Source organism: Ischnura elegans, chromosome 1 (assembly GCF_921293095.1).
Source record: "Ischnura elegans chromosome 1, ioIscEleg1.1, whole genome shotgun sequence".
Classification (NCBI taxonomy): Eukaryota; Metazoa; Arthropoda; class Insecta; order Odonata; family Coenagrionidae; genus Ischnura; species Ischnura elegans.
The window spans coordinates 86,862,758-86,872,676 of record NC_060246.1 but is presented as its reverse complement, the minus strand read 5'-3'; positions in this window follow the sequence as shown (position 1 = coordinate 86,872,676).

Sequence of the window (9,919 nt, the reverse complement as noted above, 5' to 3'; positions counted from 1 at the left end):
GTAGAAATACAAAGTTTTCTTTACTTTTCATCATGTTAATTAGATTGCATAAAATCACGCTTGAAACAACTAATTGCAAAAGCTAAGGTCATTCGCGCCGTGAGGGAGGGAAGGAGAGAGACCCGGCAAACGCATTAGCCAGCATTTAACGAACGGCGCCAAGGGGACCACGGCTTAGCGTCCAATCCGACGGAGGAACTGCTGTCCCATGAGCGTCTTCCACACAATCGTAATGCCTCATTCACATTACGATTGATCCAGCGATTGCCGTAACTATCGTGCATTCACACGACGATTGTTAAAACCTGTGCTGCCTTCTAGTGCTGACAGCTAAAGTGAACGGGAAATTGACGGTTAGCAAAGTCGTTGAGGTATGCATGGACAAGATATTACTGTGTTCAACGTGTAACCGAATAATTTTTCTTCCGCCCATATTCTTCCTTCCTAGGACAAATCCATGAAAAAAATAGAGCTATTCGTCTTTCTCTTGTCGCTTCCGCTTCCGGTCTCCCAGCGCCTAACCAACGCAAAGTGGCAACGCTCGGAACTACGTCAACTATTGTCAGGACATGCATTCACAAGGCTAGTTCGGCCAACTATCGTTAGGACGATCGCTCCGACAATCGTAATGTGAACGAGGCATAACGTACCTAGGGAAAGGTCGGTCTCTGAAAATTCGCTGCCACCACCCGGATTATAACCCGGGACCATGGAGTGGGGAGCCAACACTAGCCACAATACCAACCCGTACCTCGACCAATTTGTTTTCCTGCTACGCCGTAATGATAAACATTAATTGTGACGCCAAATTCCACCATTGGAATTAGCACGCCACAGACCTAATGAAATAAAGCAATACAAAAAAATTAATCCAGTGCCGTCACCGCCCGTTAACGTAAGGTAAAAAGTAAATCATACTCGAACCGAAACTGTACATCCAATACTCTCAGCTTGGCGATCTTCAGGATTCACGCGGGCAAAGAAGTCGCCCATTGCATAGGGCGCCTGGGAATTCCTCAGCACGACTTCCCCGCGGAACGGGGCATTGGCCTCTGGGATATACGTCACTCATCTTCCCACACTCCCGCCCAAGGCTCCACTCAAAAGACCCAGTTCATAAAGCACGCTGACGTCGCCCCACTGCTCAAAAGAAATCGATTTCGGGGAAAATAATTAAAGCACTACACATGCACTGTTATTGAAGATTCCTAACGAAAATTCGAACATGCACTCACAGGGAAAAGAGTACATCCATCGGTACGGACGAAATCGGATTCAATGTTAGAGGAACCACACAGGATGGTGATGCTTGCACCACAAATAAGGCCTTTGCCGCGTCGTTTAAGGCCGTTTTACACGGGGCACGGAATTGCGCAGGTTAGAACTGCATTAATTTCTAAAATGGCGTGGAATTGCGCGAATGCATGAACGAAATTAGACCAGGGGCTATTTTACCATCTCACGTCTACGCATTCTCGCATGTGTTCTAGCAATTCACCGCTTTGCACGACGCAATTTTGAATGCGCCTTCGTACATACGTCAGATTGTGCAAGTACGTGCCCCGTGTAAACGGCTTTTACAGTCGCAAGGAGGGTTTCCCACTACAAAAATAGCACAATGACTCTCCATCTTAAGCGATGAAAGTAGTAGGTGTCAACTTAATTAGCCAAAGGCATGGTGATGTAAAATGAAGGTTTTAAACCAAAACTTTGTAAATTTCACATGTGATTTCACAAACAACCAGTTTCGTCGTTGTGCGACATGCTGTGGCGTAGCTGTGGGAGGGGGTCCGAGGGGTCCGGACTCTCCCCCTCTATATACAAAAGCAGAATTATTTTTCTTCATAAAAGAAAACAAAATATTGATACATCATGAATAGGGTAGTTTCCTTCATCAAAGAAAACGAAAGGCATTGATTGCGATTCGTTACCCATCATTAGTGTATTCATAATATACAAATTGTTTGGTTTTAGAAATACCGGTTTAGACGAATGGCAATGGCCCATTTTTATCCTCATTTGAAAAAGGCCAGATTGGCGCCCATGCGATGCCACTCCACGTGACGTCTCAGGGACCTAGTTTCTAAACGAGTAGATAGGAGTTATACATCGTCTGAGATTACCAATGCATGCATGAGGCACAGAGGTCAGGGAAACATGTCTTAATAATCACTTATTAAAACAGGCTAAGGTCGGAAAGTTTTCTTCGTTTGATAAGGTATTAATAATGCTTATTTAAGCCAAGCGCTACCAGCTAGCAGGGAACTCAGCTACCCGCTAGCAGCCTGCGTCGTATCAGCGCTCAAGCCTCCCTCAAGGTCACCTCGCAGGGCGGCAGCGTGAACGAGAAATACGTCACACGGAGAGATTTCCCGGCATTCATACTTACGCGTCGCGTTTTCGCGCGCTTGAAAATTTTCACTTTTCATTTAATCGCGAAAAATAGATATCGCCATTTAAAAATCTAAATGCGTTAAATACGTACTCCAGGAGTTATAATCTTTCGATTTAGACAATAAAAAAATAATAGGAAACCACCCTATTAACAAAATATTTCTATTACAAATTAAGTTTTTCGATTATGAAAAGTGTTAAAATTAGTTTAAAACCCTCTACTTAGTACCTTGTTTTTTTAATTTCGCTCCCTGTTTTAGGACCCCCCCCCCCCCCCGAAAGAAATTCCTGGCTACGCCACTTGCGACATCGTCCCTCCTTCCTAGCTTTCTCACCTTGGCTATCCCTACTGACTCTAATTTCGTTCATGCATTCGCGCAATTCCAAGCCATTTTAGAAATTAATGCAGCTCTAACCTGCGCAATTCCAAGCCATTTTAGAAATTAATGCAGCTCTAACCTGCGCAATTCCGTGCCCCGTGTAAAACGGCCTTTAGGCAATACTCTCCCTGCATTTGAACCTGACGATGTCACACAGCGACGAAACCTGTCGTTAGTAAAATAACATTTTACAAATTTTTTTACTTAAAATGAAGAAATCACATCAATTCACGCCTCAAACCATCAATTTTAAAATGATGGTGATGTTAAAACTCACGAAACAACGTACGAAACCATTTCAAGCTTGAAGTGGCGGAAATACAATACTTCCATGACAAAATTTAAACAAAAAATGGTTATTTAGAAACACTTTAATACGTAACTCCACGAGCAGCCAGAGACCTTGAAAATAACATTGACTATCGAAACCATGGTCAGTAGTGGATATATTAAAGTGTGGAAATTAAAGTTTGTTGTTTATATTTTATCACTAAACAGTATCCAAAAATATGAACAAGACAGAGGAACACTTCGGACACCTTGCCTTCCCAAACGTGATCCAACTAATGCCAATTAGGTCCTGTTGGTACCCTCTGCCTCGAAAAATAACCTGTTGGTCCCGATTAAAGAAGGTGAATGAAACGATAACGTGCACAATGCAAACAGGAATTACAATCACCACATATTTAACAACTTCCATGAGAAAAAAACACCAATATCCCTTTCAAAAACCCTTGATTTCCATTAGTAGGCATAGCGTTGGAGGAGAGATGAGGTATTTTCCCCATACCCTATAGTAGACTCAGACCTACATACCAATGATGTACTTGGAAACTATTACGTACAGTAAACCAACTCGCTACGAAAAGGTTAAAACAACGGGGTTTCAATGCTGTCAACAATTAAATTATAACAATATAGCCTAAAATAACATAAATACTTTAATGTGGGACTGCCGTGAAAGAAACGCACACGCGGAGACACAAACTGGTGTCAATGAACTAACGCACCAAAAATAAACTTACAAGAAACAAAGGAAGAAGAGTATTTGGCAGAAACCCTACAGAGATTATTAGTCTCCAAAAACGTAAAACAGCATCATACGTAAACCAAATAAGGGTCGAAGCATCTCTTCCAGCTAGGCTCGCGGGCTCAGTCGCGGCGGTGACATTCTCGCCGTCTGACAAGCGTCGAGAACGGAAAGGAAGCCGCGGAAGGGTGCGCGACAGAAAAAGCGACCCCCATCCCTCCCTCCCAGAAGCCATAAATTTACTTTGCCCAATAAACTCTCTCGTCGTGGTTCGGCAGACGCACCACACGATAAATCAAGAACGAGGATGAGAGAGAGAGATGAGAAATGGGACGGAGAGGGAAGAGGAGAAGAAGAATGATACGAGCACACAAGCGACAACTTATCAAAAGTGTGGGACTCGGGCGTAAAAAATGGAGTAAAAAACGGGGCAACGCATCGAAGAAGGGTGTTGTTAGTTGAGAACATTAAAGAGACGCTACCGATATGGTCACATCACGATCCCTTCCCACTCAACCCCTCCGCCCCTCGACCTCTTCCCATCGCCAATGCCGGCGGAACCGATAAGTAGAATTTGAAGGCGTTTGTCACCGGGGTAATTTACTTTTTTATTATTTTATTTCCAACGACCCCGTAAATAGCACGTAAAGGACTTTTCAACGGGTGTTTCGACAAAAACATCGTAAAACTCAAACATCCATACCGTGGATAGGGACCACCTACTCAGGCGGGACTCGAACCATTCGGTTAGTCAGGCGAGGACTTCACCCCACCTCCACCGAGGCCGGCACATCCGAGTTATATGTGGAGTTAAAAGAAAAGGTTAGTGTAGATTCTGATATGGAGCGTAGCGCATTGCGGTGCGGAAACATGGGCACTAAGGAAGGAAGACGAGAAGAGAGGAGGCATTTGAGATGTGGGTATGGAGAAGAATGGAGAAGGTGAAGTATACGGAGAGGAAGCGGAACGGAGAAGTGCTGGACATGGTGGGTGAAGTGAGGCAGCTTTTTTACGAGGCACGGAGGAGACAGAAGGCATGGATGGAGCGAGTACTTAGCGGGGATGGCAGGTTGAAAACAGTGTTAGATGGTAGAATGTTGGGTAAACGAGGGAGTGAAAGGAAAAGAATAGGGTTTTTGGATATAGAATGAAAGATAGTAGGTCTTCTTGTGAATTGAAGGGGGAAGTTCATGAAGATAAGGGAGAGTCCCAGAATTCTTCTAGCACTCAACGTAAACCAACCTTAATCAGTAGAATACTTCTATAATAATGCGGAAGGGCTGGGTTTTTCCCAGAAAATTGTCTTTTCAGAAACATTTCCCCCAAAGAAGTTCCCAGGAGCCAGATCCAACATAGGCCTCTAAAATCTTCTCACTAAACGATCATGAAGACACATAAACACCAAATCATATGCACCCCACCCCGCAATTTCTGTAAGAGCCAGTTGCCCATCCTGGTTTTAGTGGACAAATTTTTCCAAAGTGGACTAAATGTCTGTAACGTTAATAATAATTTTTAGTAAGACATTAAATAAAACTTTCCTGAGTGTCAAACGTTTATTTTGCACCAACAGGTTTAAAACAAAAATAGTTAAACTCATCATTACAAGTTGTCACACATTAACGGCCTTGAGCCGGTAAACATACAAATACAAACTGAAATAGCGGACCAATTCTCCATTTTATTTCATTTTACAAATATTTACAAAATTATAGACACTCAGACGACGTGAGGACGTCAAATTTTAGCAATACTACTTCCATAGCCAATTACGCCAAAAGCCAGTTTTCAATACTTCAGTATTTGACAAACAGGAATTGACTAAATGCCAAATTATTGAAGGAAACATGCCAGAGCGTCCTAAATGCCTTATAATTCAAATCCGGTGCGATGATTACACAAGCAAGCATTACAAAGATTTACGAACGTAAAAATTCCGGAGACTATATTTATTCAAAAACTCGCCAACGCCGGCAGGGAGACATCATTAAAGTAGGAAAACAAATGACGGCAAGTGGATAAATACGGAGCAACTCGCATATTATTCCACCACGAGATCGCATCTTATGTGTAAATGATTACCCAGACAATTCAAGGATTCTTCCGGGAAATTGAGGGGATGTTGTAAATACTGAGGTTGTATGAGATTCGATCATCATTGATCGATAAAAGGAAAATAACAGCTTACGTTATTGTTTCCCCATCACTGACATAAGTAAAATGGCAACCTGTGCTGGTCATTAGAATATTTTCACACATTAAAATTAATTCAAGGGCAACTTCAGTATTCAAGCTAACATTGAAAAAACTCAACTTCAAGACAATAATTTCCTGCCTTCCATACATACTATCAGCCTAGACACCCAAAGTCACATTATAGATCAGCATCCGTACCAAACGAAGAAATATATAATATAAGAAATAGGAGAATGAGTAAAGAAAGTAATAATTGTTTTCAGGAACGCATGAAGAGACATGAACCCAAGTCACAGCTCGCATTTCCTCAACTGCTACACCCAGCCCGTTTGCCCCACCCACAATAGCGTGACGCCGGAAGCGTCGTTGAAAATGGAAAAGGTCGACAGAAAGTACACAAAAAAATTGAAAAAAGTGGTCGATGGCAAGTATTGCAGGGAGTTCCACGCGAGAGACACTAGGAATTAAACCATCTACTTCGGCTGATTACGACTACGTTGCTTATTCATTCCAGTAGTATAGAACCAAAAATAAACCAGAGGAAATTCAGAATACAACTAAAAATTCGACGTAGAAGGAAAATACGCCAAGCGCAGCCTCCCGGAGAGCATTAAAACCGCTGGCACGAAGTATAAAAGGCAATCATATCCAACCAAGAAACTGACATAAAAGAGTCAATTACTCAGAAAACATCCTGCATTACAGGTATCATAAGAAGTCAGAATGCCCCGACCGAACTCACTCGAGGTGGCCTGCAGTGTGCTGTTAATATGCAATCGTAGTGAACGTTGCGCACGAAGGTAGGTTAAAATTTGGAAACATTGATAAGCATGGAAATAAAAAGAACAAATGAGGTAAAGAATACGAGACTGAGAATGAGAAACAAATTTCAAATAAGCCGACAGGCCAACTTCACGAGGCACTAAAATTTATGCTAATGCCTTCAAACAATCGCGCAGTTCAGCGAGGAGTGGAAGAGGTGACGTATACTACTTTATTTCCTCCTTCCACTCCTATCAGGAAGTTGCCCTGTGCACAGCACAACGAAGATCTGGAAGGACTCCTCTTTCAGCTGGGCCTATAATATTTGCACTAATTACACCCGAACTTTATCATATAAATTTTCACAGACTGAAGAAAAATGGGTAAGCATAACGCATACTAGAAAAAAGAACTAGAATACAGTGGAGGCGCTTGACGACGCCCACTTATAAATAGTTGGGGCATAAACATTTCCGGATTTAGTTAAGAAGGCTCTCCTCTCGTGCTAACCCGAAGAGTGGTGACCGACTGCGATTGCCCGCTCCTCCAAATTGCTTCCACTGTGAGCGCGTGGGCAGACGCTGGATGATAGGAAACGATCGCGAAAAGCGAGCTGAAGACAGAGGGACGCATTATATCATGAATTCGTAAACGTTTAACGAACCCACACCACTGGCTTCCGGCATAAATTGGTGGAACATAAAGTTTTCATAGTCGCGGATGGCAGCAATAGCGCGGGGGTGAAGTGAAAGACAAAAAAAAAACAGTCAATCTTATGTACGTGCCCTCACTCACACATTCCATGCAGATTTTCTCGCGATTTCGCATTAGTAGGAAGCCACCTATGCGCAGGCAACCCTTCGCACCGGCCGATTCCCTCCGTACGAGTACGAAATTTCGACCGAGTGCGTTGTTCTCAAGTGGCGAACCAAAATATGGACGCAGCACAGCGACGCGGAGAATATCCCGAAGCCAGTTTAAGCTCCCGGCTTACGCGAATGATACAAAGGAAACATTATTCTACCGGCAGGAAAGAGGGAGAGAAAGAGAAAAGGAGTTTGTTCCAAGCCCATGGAAGACAGCACCTCTTCGTCACGCACAAAGCTTAATGCCACAAATTCGTAGAGTATATCGACATGTGCTGTAAAATTTTATGAGGACTCCATAACTTGTACATAGGCTAAGAATAACTGGCTAAAGCGAGCATTCAAGCTATGAGTAATAAACTGCATCAGAGAGATTTAAAAAAAATGATGAGGCAGTGGTACCCCTCTAAATGCGGATAACCCACGAAAACTATAGCTCACAATCAATCCTGAGACACAACTTCCACCTACAATCAAAGTTTCACATAAATCAGCAAATGATAATAATTAGAAATCAAAGCCCCAAGGAATTAAGGCAAACAAAGCACGATGAATTGGGTAACGGTTTCCACTCGATGCAAGGATATCACATCCCCTAACATATTCATGCCTCAGCCACCAAGCAATTTCGAATCACCGATTTATCATGATGTGGAGAATGTATGAAGTTCACCACTTCTATTGCGGGTACGTTATCGAGGGGTCTCAGGTTATAATCAAAAGTCTTTAATGCCCCAAATGAAAATTAATTTGGCACGAGGTGGCCGAAGTTGTTCATCAACATACTGTCTCTGTTTGACTCAGCCCTAAATGTATGAAATTCACATCACTATAACTTAGTCCACGGGGCGCTCAATTTTAAGCTACACTAACGAAATGACTACTTGAACCAGGAAAACTACAAGTGGTGAGCAATACATATAACAAATGATAAGGTGCCTCTTTCCTGTTGAAACCAGCTAAAATAACCACTCCAGAAGAACTAACAACCTACCTCATTTCTAAAACACTCATTCCATAACCCTCCATGTAACTCATACATCACAACTATTTTACATAATATGTAAAGATAGATCGCATATGATCATAAATAGAATAATAAGCAACCGAAAAGTTAGAGACCGCGCCTCCATTTAACGTGCTTATTGGTAAGCAGTTAGTGGTGACCAAGAAGACAGCAAGACCTCAGCAGTTGCGAAAGGAAAATAACACTTACAGTACCGTACACACGAGTGTACTGCCCTCGGAGAACAAAATTAATTTACTCTTCATTCACTCCTCCACGGAATTGAACGGCTCTCTTACCCACGATCGCGTATTTGAGCCCGAAATGAGGGCAGAATACGACGTTTACGCAACGAACGGGAGTTGAAAGGCTCCAACAAACAACGAACAGCACTCCATTCCATCCAAATTTTCCCACGCATTAAACGATGAGAATTTGGAATGGCGAAAGGAAACAATGGCCTAAGAGAACCACAGGGGGTCCAAGGAGTCGGAACCAAACCATTTCCGAAAAGAAAGAAAAAATACAACCAAGCCTCGGCATTCTTCTCCATACGAAGTTCCGACTATCCAAATTATTATCGATATAATGCAGTAGAAAGGTACCGACATGATTAAAGAAACTCGACCTCGCACAGCACTCTCAAAGAGTACAGTTAATAGTCTTTATGGTTTTACACGAAGTTAAGCATATTGCTCCGATGGCAGTCACAGGGTATCGAAGAAATTACAGACTCTTGTCCACAATTTAGTAGTCATTAATCTGAAGAATAGTATGGTAACAAAGACGAAACATTCCATCACCAAGGAATAAATCGTTAGAAAACTCAAAATTGAAGTGGACGCCGTGAATCAATCAGAGGGTAGGTTTGGATAGATTTGACCAACCCAGAGACGAGAGAGTTTTCAAACATTCACGGCAGTGGGAAAAGTTCCATGAGCCACACCGTGTTTCTAGGGTTGGAATACATACATGGTGTGAAGCGTTCACTGGGGAGTTGAAACCGGGACCTTTTGTGATAAGCAAAGGGACCCACTATCTTCCATTGAACATTCATTTTCTCATGGCCGAAAAAAGGGTGTTGCGTCAACAAAATTTTCTTACAAATTTATTCGGCACAAAGTATTTCCTTGTTTGAGGGGATGCCAAAAGGCCACACCTTGCCGGAAAACTTCATTTAAGCGATATTAAAATACGTCAAAGGTGGTAAAAAATCTTTATACCACGTAGTAAGTAGAGATATATATCCATACGCCACTAAAATTATCATCAATGAGTATCAGCT